Source organism: Pleurodeles waltl, chromosome 12, assembly GCF_031143425.1.
Source record: "Pleurodeles waltl isolate 20211129_DDA chromosome 12, aPleWal1.hap1.20221129, whole genome shotgun sequence".
NCBI lineage: Eukaryota > Metazoa > Chordata > Amphibia > Caudata > Salamandridae > Pleurodeles > Pleurodeles waltl.
The window spans coordinates 494,964,855-494,980,058 of NC_090451.1; the positions used below are offsets into that span (position 1 = coordinate 494,964,855).

Consider the following 15,204-nt stretch of genomic DNA (forward strand, 5'->3'; position numbering starts at 1 on the left):
ACACATTAAATATGCCATCACCCTAGATGAAAATGGTTTTAGTTCTAGAATACCATAGCAAGACTATCATTTAGCATAATTATTATGTTCTCAACCTTTTTTACATACATATCATTCCAGTGGAGGTAAAAAACAAAAAATCTACACCCAGTGAGATAATATATTTTGTAACTGGTATTTACCAACAATTCTATTGTCAGTAATATTCAACCTTTAAAATGTCAATGCTAAAGAAAGTTGAGGTTTCTTGCATCAATTTACCCATTAAAATCAGTGGTATTTCCTGGCGGTACATGCAAGACATCTAAAGTTAACAATTTAGACCAGAAAATCAAGCTTTGGTATCTGAGCATCTGAGCGACTGGACCATGGTAACAATGAAGCTACACAATTATGCTTTAAGGCTTTAGGCATATTGGGATCTTGCCTCTAAGGGTCCTGCAGAAGAAGATGATCTCCCAGCGCAGGATGATGCAGCTGCTGGTGCCCATCTCTGCTTAGGGACAGTAGTTGTCTTCAGGCTGGGACCACCAATGTGGGACAGCTGCTGAGCAAAAGTGATCTGCCCACATTCCTTTGCAGCCCTGAGTTTCGGGGGGAATTGTTTCTCACTGCCTCAAAGGACATTTGAACCTCCCCTTTAAAAATGAAGAAAATAAGTTTGGAAAGCTAAACACTTATCTCTCCTTGTCCTACATGAACGAGGCACTTTGTCAGCCCGGTAAGTCCTTGAAAGAGAAGGATGTTAATCTTTTAGCTACCTTGTCACCCTCACTTCCCTATATGTTTACAATACTAACCTTTGAGCTAATGGATGCCCTTCTCAGGTCCTTGTCATAGGTTAGAGGCATGCCAAAAAGGTACTAGTACAGTAGCATTTTTCATCCTTCGCAGGAATCAAATGCTCACTGAGGTCGACGGACCTTGTGCCCAGTAAGTAGTGTGGTAGAACCATCAACAACATTTCAACAGCACCCCCAAACCATTCAAACATCATGACCAATGCGGCCCCAGAAGGAAAACTCCAATCAGAAAATAAAATTAAGAATTTATTATAAACACAGGCTCAAACTCATGTAGACAATGCACAAAACCAAATTATAAAGGTACATAATCACCAAGAGTTGCTCAATGCATCAAAATAGATTCAGGTGAACTAACATTAATAAAACTAGACATGCAAGAAGAAGAATGTGTAACACCAACAAGAATATCTGAGACGCCGATATAACGTGTTGCTCAGAATTTACAATCATTAGTCAATTCAAATTTAGCAGTCAATAATATTTCGCTGGGCATAAGTCAGCCCTACTAACCAAAACAAAATAATGGAAATCATTGTGGGAGGACACATGCGGGTGAAAGACAAAAACATGAAAAGAACAAAACTAATTTGGAAAAAGATAATCTTGGACTGCGGGTCACTAACTAAGTTTGTCAAAAGATAAGTAAAAACGGAAAGCATCAGCATATCAGAAGCTCAGTCACAAGTCTTCTGAAGGGATAAAATGAAGGATTCTAAGTCTAAAAAGAATGGAAAAGCCAATAGGTTTCGCTTTTGTTTTTTCTTTTGCATTCTGTCTTACTAACTGGATTATAAGTATTAGAAAAATGTTACAATAATGTTTGTTTTAAATTTGATAAGCCCTTAATAATTTGTCAGGGTTCAAACTTGTAATTTGTACCTTATTTAATATGGCATTGTATTAGAGTATAGTGATGTGTAGTTAGTCAAGTGCCACTGCACCTGTTGCACCATTCAAATCATGCTCCTTTTAACAAGTTTCAGAAAGGGTGGTGGGTGATAACCTACATTTGCTTATGGAAATACTTTTGGCTGATACCCCTAGCCCTAAGGAAGTTATGGATGCAATAACTGTAGTGAATATAGCAGTTGGAGATTGATTATTTTCAACAAGTAGCCGCCCTAGTAAGCGCAGATGTGGGTGGTTTGAAAAGGCCTGTTATGATGCTAGGCAAACATGAAAACGGCCCTCGAGAAATACCCTAGAGACAGGGCCCTTGTGAATGAAGCAAGGATTAAGTATAAAATTGCTTTGAGGGAGAGTAAGATAAAACAGAAAGAAAAAGCTTGGAATGATATGGAGCGGGCCACAGTCTTGAAGGATCCTGGGTTGTTCTGGAAGGTGGTGAATAGAGGTTCTTTTGCAACAGAAACATCGGTGGGCCTGTGTTGCAATATCACCCCAGAGGCTTGGGTAAATTATTTTTGCAGAATTTTTGAGGGGATACCCCTAAGAAATAACCGTCAGAATGAGTATGAGGTGGCTCCTAACCTAGCAATCAGGTTCTCACTCCAGGAGGTTATTGATGCACTCCAGGGTAGTGCTAGTAATAAAGCCCCAAGCCCGGATTCGATCCCCATGGATTTGTATAAATCCTGCCCTCAGTTATAGGCACCTATTCTTTTAAATGTCCTTAATGCAGCAGTTACTGTGGGTATTCCTGCCTCCTGGAGGTTGGCTTGTATTATTCCAGTTTTTAAAAAGGGTGACCGGAATGATCCTAAGTCTTATCGCCCTATTTACCGCCTTGATTCTGCTGCGAAGATTCTGGGGCGGATCATTTTAAGACGTATTGAGGCCTGGATGGGAGAAAATTAAATTCTTAGCCGGGACCAGTACGGATTCAGGGAAGGGCTTGGCACGCGGGAACAGTGCCTTAACTTATTGATAATGATTGGGAAATATACGCAAGCAAGGAAGGGCACCCTCTACCTTGCATTTATGGACCTTAGTTGTGCCCTTGACAAGGCAAATCGAACTATACTGTGGGAGAGGCTTAATCAGTTAGGGTTGGATCCTAATAATGTGGAGTTGCTCCGGTATCTCTATTCAGGAACGGCTACAAATGTGAAGGTGGGGATAAATGGGGAATGTTCAGAGGCTTTTTAGCTCACAAGGCGCGTTTGCCAGGGATGTGTTTTGGCCCCCACTCTGTTTCTTTTATATACAATTGGATTGTTGGATTTCCTGATGGAACGCTGCAGGGATGTCCCTAAGGTGAATGGTATTAATGTCCCTGTGTTGACGTATGTGGATGATGCGGTCCTTATGGCCCGCACTATGAATGGCCTCTGTGAAGTAGTTAGAGCTTATGCCTCCTTTATGTCAGTTCTGGGCCTAGAGATTAATGATAGGAAATCACATTTCATGGTATGTGGTAGACCCTTGAGTAGGGTGGGGGAGCGGAGTATTGAAGATCAAATTATTACCTGGGTTCATGAATTCCCATATTTAGGGATCATTTTTGACGATAAAGGTTCTTGGAAACCCTGTATTGCCTGAAGGGGTACGCTTTTCCATGCCACAGTTGGTGCTACATTTGATTTTGCTGTAAGAGTAGGAAGTAAACCTGTCAAGCCTTTGCTTGAAATCTACAGGTGAAAATGTCTTCCTGTCATGTTGTATGGTGCAGCACTTTGGGGTATGTGGATACTCGAGCACCTACTGTAGAAGAAAATCGTTTCTGTAGAAGGCTATTGTGAGTTGGCCAAAATACTTCTGGTTTTTCTCTTCATTTGGAATTAGATCTTGAGTTTTTACAAGATACTCTCCAGTTGGCTCCCCTCCTGTTATGGATCTCTATTTGGAGGAATGAACATGCTACCTTTACTAAGGAGATTTTAAGAGATTGTCTGGCCTGTGACAATGTAAAGAATATTCCCTGGCTGACGTATATAAGAAAGACGGCCCATGTTTTGGGGCGGCCTGACTTGTTTGATACTCCTGAGGGTCTGACTAGCCGTGATAAAAATTGGGTTAATGACAATTTTTTGAGAATACAGGTGGCAAAAAGAGAGGGGGAGGACTTAAGGAAAAAATCGGTCAGGGATTTTATTATGTTAAAGATGGGGGTGGGCCCTGAGCCCTATCTCTTAGAGATAAATGATGTGAGGGAACGGTCTCTCATTACTCGATTTTGTTTGGGGATCATTAGAAGTAATCTATGTTTCCCGTTAGGCCAGTATGGTGAAAAATCTATTAGACCTTGACCTTGTGACGGGGTGTCCCTGCAAACCTTATCCCATTTTACATTATTCTTTGTTTTTATGCACCTTTTAGAACTCGTTTTTTATTACCTTTGTTGAGGCCCAAGGGTTTTTTGTAATATCGTCCTGCTTTTATGTGGCTGCAAATGGCCTCAGATGCACTGGTATGGAGGGGGTTGGGATCATTTCTGAGGGGAGCTATTACTTGGCGCAGCAATGTAGAGTTTTTTAAATATATATATATATTTTTTTTTTCAAGAATGAGGTTTTATCTGTTTTAATCTGATGGATTTTTTCTTAACATATTGTTTTATTGTTATCTGGCTCATGTAGTGTTGTTTATATTATTTAATGGTTGAATTATTTTCATACTGAATAAAGTCTTCTACTAACTGCAAGGTAACTGCAATTGTGACTGCCTGTTTAGTAGTAAAATATAGCAATCTTTGGGCCCAGATGTACGACAAAGTGGTGTAGCGCAGTGCTGTGCCAAAAATAACAGTGCAGCGCTGCACCACTTTTGAAACGCAGGGATCCGCCATATTTACAGGAATACAGTGCACCCCTGCATTTCCCCCTGCGCCAGCATTAAGTTAAGCTGTCTGCATTGAGGGGATAGATTGTTTGTGTGCAGGAAAGTGTCCCTTCCTAAACATAAACAATCTATAATGGTGATTTGGCACTTATATGTGTGCTGCAAAATGCAGCACACATAGAAGTACCAAAGCGTCATTTTGGAATGATTGTTTTTGTGTAGGAAGGGATACCTTCCTGCACATAAACAATCATCCATGGCATTTTGCTTCTTCCATGTGTGCAGCAGAATGCAGCACACATAGAAAAAGCAAAACATGAGGAGGAATAAAAGCATTCCTACTAGTTTTGCCATGCTAAAGCCACCCTGGGATGGTGTTAGTTTTTGGCGCTGCCACAGATTTATGATTTCTCGTAAATCTGGTGCAGCATCAAAAGCAATGGGTGTTTCGATGGAACGCCCAATGAAACATCCATTGCATGCCCCTCTGACGCAGAAATCTGTCGGAAGGGCCCATATTTACAATCAGGCATAACGCCACAAAAAATGGCATTACACCTCCTTGGAAATATGGAGCAGTGGTTAGCGCCACCAGAGAGTCACGAAAGGTGATGCTCCGGTGACTCTAGGTGCTCTTAAATTTGCACCTTGGTGTTAAGAGAAGCTATGACAACTTTTGGCCCTGGTGCTACTACACCTGCTGCACCATTCATACCATGACCTCTATGCCTGCAAGATAATTGCACTTGTGACTACCTGTTTAGAAGTAATATGCAATAATAATTTTTGTTCATTGGAGTTCCTAGAGCTTTTGGGTATGGTGCCACTGCACCTGCTGCACCATTCAAATCATGACCTTAATGCCTGTAATGTAACTGCACTTGTGACTGCCTGTTTAGAAGTAAAATGTATTAATCATTTTGTTTAGTGGGGTTCCTAGAGCTTTTGGGTACGGTGCCACTGCACTTGCTGCACCATTCAAATCATGACCCTTAAGCCTGCAAGGTAACTGCACTTGTGACTGCCTGTTTAGTAGTAAAATATAGCAATAGTTAGTGTTTAGAGAAGTTCTGACAACTTTTGGGCCAGGTGCCACTGCACCTACTGCCCCATTAAAACCATGACCCTAGTGCCTGCAAGATAACTGCACCAGTGACTGCCTGTTTAGAAGTAATAATTTGTGTTTAGTGGGGTTCCTAGAGCTTTTGGGCATAGTGCCACTGCACCTGCTGCTAGACCCTAATGCCTGTAAGATAACTGCACTTGTGTCTGTCAGTTCAGTAGTAAAATATAGCACTATTTAGTGTTTAGAGGAGTTCTGAGAACTTTTGGGCCTGGCACCACTGCACTTGCTGCACCATTCAAATCATGACCCTAGTGCCTGCAAGATAACCTCACTTGTGACTGCCTGGTTAGTAGTAAAATACTGCAATATTTGATGCTTAGCGGAATTATGAGAACTTTTGGCTCAAGTGCCACTGTACCTTTTGCTCCATTTAAATTATGACCCTGTTGCCTGCATGGTAACTGCACCGGTGATTGCCTGTTTAGTAGTAAAATTCAGCAATATTTGGTGTTTAGAGGGGCTCTTAGAGCTTTTGGTCTGGTGTCACAACACCTGCAGCTCCACTAAAATCTTGACCCTAGTGCCAGCAAGGTGTCTGCACTTTTGGCTGCCTGTTTGGCAGTACAATTAAGCAATAATCTGGATTTAGAGGGGTTCTGACACTTTGTGGCCCCTATACCCCCGCACCTGCTGCACCATTCAAACCAATCATGACCCTAGTACCTGCAAAATAACCTCACTTGTGACTGCCAGGTTAGTAGTAAAATACCGCAATATTTGATGCTTAGAGGAGTTATAACAACTTTTGGCTTCGGTGTCACTGCACCTGCTGCTGCATTCAAATCATGACCTTGTTGCCTGCAAGATAACGTAACTTGTGACTGCCTGTTTAGCAGAAAAATATAGAAATATTTGGTGTTTAGAGAAGTTATGACAACTTTTGGCCCCAGTGCCACTGCACCTGCAGCACCATTCAAATCTTGACCCTAGTGCCTGCAAGATAACTGTACTTGTGACTGCCTGATAAGAGAATAACAATTAGAAATAAAATGTCTCCCAATTATACAAATTACTTTTCTTGAAAAATGAGTGAGTGGCAATTTAACTCATTCCATGTGTTGGATGGCCAGGGGCCGTCCACACACATGGCACTTGAAATCCCTCTAGTGCGAGCAGCAGAGGGATTTCTTTTACAAAAAAACAGCCTCGGGAGATGGGGAAAAGCTACCCCTTCTCCCGAAGGCTGTTTATTTGTTTTCATTGAAATGACGATCAGCGCACATGTCATACTGACGTAATTTCAATGAAAACAAAAGTGAAATGAGCCAAATGGCTCCTTTCACTTTCCCTGCTTCGGTGTTCAGGGGGCTATCTCAACCGTGAGCAACGAGGCGGATGGGAGAGGTATAACTGGAAAGGGGGTAATCTCCCCTTTCTAGTGGATTCCTACTTGGGGATTGCTGCAGGAGAGCGATCCCCAAGCAGGCGTTCATCCACTAGACCCCAGGAAGGGGGAGGGTCCTCTTGGGCAACGGCATTGTCTCCTTCATTATTTTCTGGGGAATATTTAAGTCTTTTCGCCCCCCCCGAATTAGATAGGGCCAAAAAAACCAGATCTGTCCACTGCCCACCCCTCCCCCCCACCGGGGGGGGGGGGACTGAAAGCACACTAGATGCCAGGAACATTTGTCTATATTGTATCGGGATGGGGGCCTGCACACTATGCCCATGCCAATGATCCCCACCCCCAAATATGTAAACAGTCTTTCTGCCTCCTTTGGGGGCAGATGGGGGCAACATCCCAGGGATTTTGTTTTTCAAACTTTGGGGTGGGGGCTGCCCAAAATGGGCTTATCTAAGCCTTCACCCTCCCCAAATATGTAAGCAGTCTTTCTGACACCCCAGGTGGCCAATGGGAGCATTAGCCCCCGATGTGCTCCCCAGGAGGAATGCCCACTAGGCACCAGGGATTTTTTTTTAAATAAAACTTTGGATTGGCAGCTGCCCAAAATGGGCTTGCTAATGTCCCCAACCCACCCAAAATATGTAAACAGTCTTTGCAGATGGGGGCAATAACCCACAATCTGCTCCCCCTGGGGGACAGAAAGCCATCTAGGTACTTTTTAAATCAAACTTTGGGGCGGGGGACTGGACAAAATGGGCTTACCTATGCCACCCACTCACTCCAAATATGTAAACAGTCCTTCTGCCCCCCTGGGGGGCCGGATGAGGACTATTACCCCTGATCTGCCCCCAGGTGGTGGGGGCAGAAAGCCCACTAGACACCAGTGAAGATTGCTTTTTAAAAAAAGAGGGGTGGGGGAATTACCATGCCCCCACCCCAAATAAATGGAAACAAAGTCTTTCTGCCCCCTGGGGGGTAGATAGGGTAATTACCTCCAATCCATCACCACGGGGGGGCTGATAGCCCACTAGATGCCTGGGAATTAATTAAAAATTGAGGAGTGGGTGCTGCCCACCACCATGGTCATGGTTATGCCCCCCACCCACCCCTACTGAAGGGGGTAGCAGTCTTTCAGCCCCACCTGCAGACTGAGACAACTCATCCCAATGGCAAGCAAGAGGACATTTGACTCTTTTGGGTTTTTACTTTAAATATGGGCCAAGAGAGCTTGGCTAACTCCCAATATCATCCCACTTGCAATGGTAAATGGCAACCCTTTTTGGACTTAGGTATGCTGCCACCTGGAAAAAACTACAAGACCCAGACACATCTGAAAACTAAACATCTGGGGGAGTCCATGATGGGGTGCTTCATATGCACCCCAGACCATTTTCGTATCCACAATGCCCTGCAATCCTGCAACTTTGGCTGAAATCACACATTTGCACTACATTTTTGTGCTGGAAAATTCTGGGATCCGCAGGAATCCACAAAATGATGATAAAAATTCTGTTCCACCTGTGTGGGTGCCCAAAGCAGAGTCAGCCTAAATTTTTTTATTAAAAAACACTGCACTTTTAGACCTGCTTTGGTTTCCCCTCAATTTCTACATATTTCTGGCCCTTCTCTGTCACAGACACTTGGCCCACCTAGACAAGTGAGGTATCATTTTTATAGGAAGACCAAGGGAAATGCTGGGTGGTAGGAAATTTGTGCTGGTGTGGAGATCCCACACAGAAATGTGGGAAAAATTTGTTTTTTTAGCTACATTTGAGGTTTGCTAGTGACTCTGGGTAAGAAAATACAGGGGTATTCATGCAAACCACACCTCCCTGGACTCCCTCAGGTGTCTTGTTTTCAGAAATGTGTGGGTTTGGCAGGATTCCCTACATGGCTTCTGGGCCAGGCACCAAAAACGCGGGTGCCCCCCTTGCAAAAACAGGTCATTTTGTGATAAATAATTTTGATGTCTCCATAATAAGTTTTGGGCCCTTCCCTGTCATGGACACTAAGCCTATCCACACAAGAGAAGTGCCATTTTTATCGGGAGATGTGGGGGAATGCTGGGTCGAAGGAAGTTTGTGGCTCCCCTAAGATTCCAAAACTTTCCATCACAGAAATATGAGGAAAATGTGTTTTTAGACACATTTTGAGGTTTGCAAGGGATTTTGGGGAGAGAACCTGGTGAGAGCCACACAAGTCACAAGATTCCTCTGGGACTCTAGTTTATAAAAAATTATAGGTTTGCTACTTTTCCTGAGGTGCCAACTGATCTAGGGCCCAAAATCCACAGCTATGCACATTTAAAAATAAAAGGTCAGTTTTGGATGGAAAAATGTGATGGGTCCATGTTCGGTTTTGAGCTGTTTCATGTCGCAAGCACTAAGCTTACCCTCACAAGTGAGGTACCATTCTTATCGTGAGACTTGGGGAAATGCTCGGTGGAAGGAAGCTTGTGCTCCCCTCAAATTCCAGAACTTTCCATCACAGAAATGTGAGGAAAATGTGTTTTGTTCGACAAATTTTAAGGTTTGCAAGGGATCCTGGGTAACAGAACCAGGTAAGAATCACACAAGTCACCCCATTCTGCATTTCTGTAGGTGTCTAGTTTTCAAAAATGTACAGATTTGCTAGGTTTTCCTATTTGCTGGCTGAGCTAGAGCCCAAAATCCGCTGCTAGGCACATTGCAAAAAAAGGTCAGTTTGGAGAGGAAAAATGTGATGTCTCCACATTGCGTTTTGAGCTGTTTCCTGTCGTGGGTACTAGGCCTACCCACACATGTGAGGTACCATTTCATTCGGGATACATGGGGGATTACAGAATAGTAGAACATGTGTAGTTACCAATTGCATTTCTCTGTATTTGAACCTTCAAAATGTAAGACAGTGTGTAAGAAAAAAGTCATTTTGAGAAATGCTCTCTAGTTCACATGCTAGCATGAGTACCCCCAAATTCAGAGATGTGCAGATAACCCCTACTTCTAAACTCCATATCTTGTGCTCATTTCATAAATACATAGGTTTCCTTGATACCTATAGTTCACTCTTGATATTTTACCAAATTAATTGCTGTATACCTGGTACACAATGAAAAAGCTTTGCAAGGTGCAGCTCAGTTATTGGCTCTGGGTAGCTTGGGTTTTTGGAGAACCTACAAGCGTTATATATCCCTGAAACTAGAAGGGTCCAGCTGACGTAACAGTACATTGTTTTTGAAAACCTGCCATACTTAGATAAAGTTACAGATGAAAACCTAGACACAAATGGTTGTTTTTTTCAGCTCAATTTAAATTTATTTTTTTATTTCAAGTGTTACTTTCTATAGGAAAACCTTGAAGGATCTACACAAATGACCCCTTGCTGAATTCAGAATGTTATCTACTTTTCAGAAATGTCTATATTCCCAGCATCCACCATTGGTTTTATAACCATTTCTGTCACTAACTGGAAGGAGGTTGAAGTACCAAAAATTGGAAAAATGGGGTATGTCCCAGTAAAATGCGAAAACTGCATTGAAAAATGTGTTTTTCTGATTCTAGTCTGCCCATTCCTGAAAGCTGGGAAGATGATGATTTTAGCACCACAAACCCTTCATTGATGCCATTTGCAGGGGAAAAACTGCTGCTTTCTTTTGCAGCACCTTTCTTCCCATTCCCCTCCGTGCCCACTAGGGGAATCCAAAAACACAGGGCACCTTTAGAATCCTCAGGAAGTTGGGTGAAAAGGATGCAATTTTGGCTTGGATAGCTTATGTGGACAAACAGTTATGTAGGCCTAAACACAAACTCCCCCCAAATAGCCAAAATAAGCTTCGCATAGGAGGGGGAAAAGGCTTAGCAAAGAAGGGGTTAAGAAATGAACATGCAAATAATTTTATTATTTACAACCATTATTTATCAAAAATCTAATTATGTAATTATTAAGTAATGAAAACACAACATAATGAGCCCACTCACTGCTTGCTTTATATCTGCACTCGATACTCCATTGCAAGATGGCCGACATGTTTAGACATATTTCAATGCATGCGTTCAATTCATATTTTCACGTAAAAACACTAACAAGTAACCAATCACCAAAAAACTAAATGTGTTCTTAGGCCACGATCCACGCAATGGCAAAAGCAGGGCAGAAAGCAGAACAGAAGAGCAGGAAGTGACCTGCTAGACAATAAAAGCAAGTAAAATCAAGAGATGTTTATGTGAACAAAAGGGAGGTTTAGGTAAGTAATGGGTGAAGTAGGGATGGGTTCTAAGTTCCTTTAAATAATTTATTTCAGTAGCATAAGAATTTGCTTGTGCAGGCAAAACCATAAAAGGGTATTTAAAAGGTAAGGGCAAATGGCAGAGAGGAAGATACCTCTCCAAAGGTACAACATTCAGGGAACCTTCATCAGCAGAACATCAGGATCAACAAGGCATCTGAAAGCACCTGGAGCTCTCTGCAAGCTGCTAGGACCTGCTGGAACTGCGCAAAATTCAAATGCCCATCAATATTTTAGACTTCACAAAACATTCTGATTCATCAAAGTTATCAGTTTATGCCACATTGAATGAGCATCATTCAATGAGAAATAATCGTATGACTCTAAATTGAAACAGTCCAATTTCTTCCCAGGTCTGTCATGGGAATATCACACTTCTGTTTGAATCCAAACAGATTTGAAACAAACGTATACAAACTAAGTCCATGTGCCTGCAATGTACTGTTTTCAAGGACAAATTAATACATCTTTCCACATTTAAACAATGAGGTCTATTACAAGAGGACTTTGCTTCTCATGGAAACAAAATCTGTAAGAAGACTTCACGTTATGAAAGAGTAACAATTCAACACTTTTACGTGACTGCAAAATGCAAGCCCTGCCGGCCTCACTTATGCTAAGATGAAATCACAATAATACACTTAATTATTACATTATACTAAAACACATGTTATATGCAAATTTATAAATTCAGCATTAATATTATTTCAATAATATGAATAATACGTTTCACATAAATGGAAAAGCTTTGTTACTGCATTTCATTAGGTACAAATGAGAAGAGCATTTCTCTCACATTGCACATATTTTTAAACTCATTAATCTTTTACTAATCACTAGAAATTCTATATTCTTTCACATGCACTGTTAGACTAATGTCTAAATTACATTTTAACATGAAAAGTATCCTTCTAACGTGATTTAATTCAAAAGGCACCGAAGTTTAAATCTGAAATACAAGCAATTGAACATTTAAATTGCATATCGGTGCAAATTTCTATGTTAGTTTTTCACTCTTTTACTTTCATAGACTTAAACTGTGACGTCTTGATTTTTGTGACACGAGGGACATCACTAAATTTAAAGCTCTATCATTAGTGTCAGGTAGTTCATGTTTCAGTTTATTGCCTACATCTGGGGTTCCTCTGGCACTTCTTATAATGTGGTGAGGAAAATTCACTTGCTCCAGACTTATGTTAAAGAGCAGATTTATAGGAAGTCGTCCTATAACAAATATGTATTTAATAATGCCAGCCACTAACCACTATGATGGCTAGTTCATTTAGACTTCCCAATAGTACTTGCTTGGGCAATGGGTATTCCTTGGAAAATGTGTCGTGAGCTTCAGTAACACTGCATCTAATGCTAGTTAATTTGTCGGTCCATTTAGCAGTGATAAAAAAGATGTAGTGTTATCTGATTCTAAGGATAAGGAAGCAAATCTGCTCTCAAAATGTCTTATTTCAACTTAGGTATGAGACAGGAAATGAGCAGCCCATAGATCATAATATTTTTGAAAAACTTCCTATCTCTTTCCAAAGCCAGGAAAGCTAGAGAAGATAGTGAGAAGCATTTGGGAAAAATGAAAATGTAAATCAAGTTCTTATTAAGTATCACATAATAGAACAAGAGGTTGGTGGCAATGCCCACAAGGGAGGTGGTTGCAGGGAATCAGCATGTTCTTTCGAGGAAGTGGAATGGAGGTGGGCCCCAAAGTTCTGCCTTCTATTAATTCTGTACCAGAAACCACTTGATGATAAACTGAAGGAGGTGTAGTAGCAGTTTTTAAAGGGAAGACATGCACAACCCCTCATTGGTAGGTCTAAGCACTTGGACACTCAGTATTATTTCCATGACAGTCATAGGTTCGGAAAACATGAATCAATATAGGAACATCAGTAGGACACCAGTGTAGTACCCACAAGACCCCTTTGAGAAAGTAAACCTATTGTATAAACTGAGTGTCTGGCTCAGTTCTAAAAGTTTGTTTTCACACCCACGTATGACATGAGTGAACTTAGTTCAATGCACCAATGACTGAATATGAGAGATAGGTTTTTTGTAGTCCTGTAGAACCCCACACAATATATATTTAAAGCAGTGTTAATGCTTTTGGGATACTAGCAGTCCCTGAACAGGGATCCAGGGACACCGTGGTGATTGGAAACAAACCTATGTTGTTCTGCTATGCAATCTGAGAAACCAAGAACATTATTACCTATTCTACTGACACAAGCTAGAAAATGGATAGTGCAAACTACAATTTTAAGTAGGCTTGACTATTGCAATGAGCTATTGTCAGGTATTCTAGGTTACCTAATAAAAAGACTGTACAGCGTACAAGCTGCAGCGGCTAAGCTGGCACTAAGCATGCCAAAAATGTAATCTTCTTCCACAGCAAAGAGAAAGCTGCACCGGCTCCAATCTTCAAACACAAACCTCCTTTGCATTTCCAAGTTCTGGAAGACAGGACAAGGAGGGTGAGCATTCATGCTAATGGCAGCACAGCTCTGGAATAAATTACCAGTGGCACTGAGAAACAGTACTAACCTTCTTCATTTCAGGAAACACCTGAAAACGTGGCTATTCCCCTGCATACAATGTTAAAACTCCCTACTGAATTCAGTAGCCTTATTTTTTATTTCAGGAAACACCTGAAAACATGGCTATTCCTCTGCACCTGAGGTTAAAACTCCCTTCTGAATTCAAAAGCCTTACTCTAAGAAGCAAGCACCAGGATACCTTAGAGGTGACAGTTGAGCTCCATAAATAATATATAATAATAACATACACAGGTTTCTCTAAGAAAAATAAACTTTGGCCCTCATTATGACATTGGAGGTAAGCTGACCGCCACGCCGGCGATGGTGGAAGTACATCCACCAGGCTGGCAGTGAAGACTGCCAAATTATCACCACAGCGGTGATCCCTCCTATATACAGGCAATGAACCGCCTGAACTGCCAGGGTGGTCTGGCCACCGACCACAGTTGTTGCCATCTTCAGGGTGGCAGAACACCATTCACCTCCCAACATATTATGACATAGCAGACCGCTAGGATTTCTGGGGTGGGACCACCACCACGATAAGCCTGGCGGAAACGAATCGTATAAAGGGACACATCCACCTCCTAGAACACAAAGGAGTCCACTGCCACCATGGAACCTGAACTGAAAGCTCTGCAGATGTTGCACCACATGATGGCAGTCCAGGAGCAGCAACGCCGACAACAACGGTGAGTACAGCCACCTAGCACACAAGGGAGGGAGGGGAGAGTGATACACCCACATGCACAACACACACTATGCACACTTACCACACACAGAGAACATTCCACTGATAAATCCAACAGCAACTTAGGCCAGAAGGTAAGAAAGCCAGGACAAATACCTTTGGTCCAACCACTGTATTCCAGTGGGAATAGTGAGTTAAAGTGAACTATATACATAAAGGGCCATTGGCCAGTCCAATTGTCCATGGCATCCTACAGGGCAACGAAATAGGCCCAACCTGACTCCTGACAGCCCAAGTCACTCCACTGGGCAGGGGCATTATTATGCAAGGCAGGCAGCTAAGGGGGTGGGTTTTGGGAGGGGTGGAGGGGGGGTTTCTTGGGAGAGGGGTACTTGGATTTGGGTTTGGGAGGGGGCAGGTCTTTGTTTTTCTGTTTAGGGGGCTGAGGAGTGGGCTTGGAGAAGGGGGTCAGAGTGGCAGTCTTGAGCCCCTTAGTGGAAGCTTTTTCTGCAGGGGGAGGGACATGGGAAACACCAGGGGGGCCATGACAGGACTGGGAGCCAGAGGTACTGGGCTGGGGGAGCAGGACCTTCCTTTTACAGCCAACATGGGGTGGGTAAGGAGGAGGGAAGCGGTCAAGGCGGGCAAGAAACGTTTTTTTGGTACAGTGGGGCAGAGTGTGGGAGGA

At 42.4% G+C, this 15,204-nt stretch overlaps 1 protein-coding gene across 1 annotated transcript in view; it reads right to left on the minus strand.

The window, feature by feature from the left end:
- Positions 1 to 15,204, minus strand: part of CDH16 (cadherin 16) — an 841,291-nt gene that overhangs the window by 751,270 nt on the left and 74,817 nt on the right. The gene's annotated exons all lie outside the window — the stretch shown is intronic.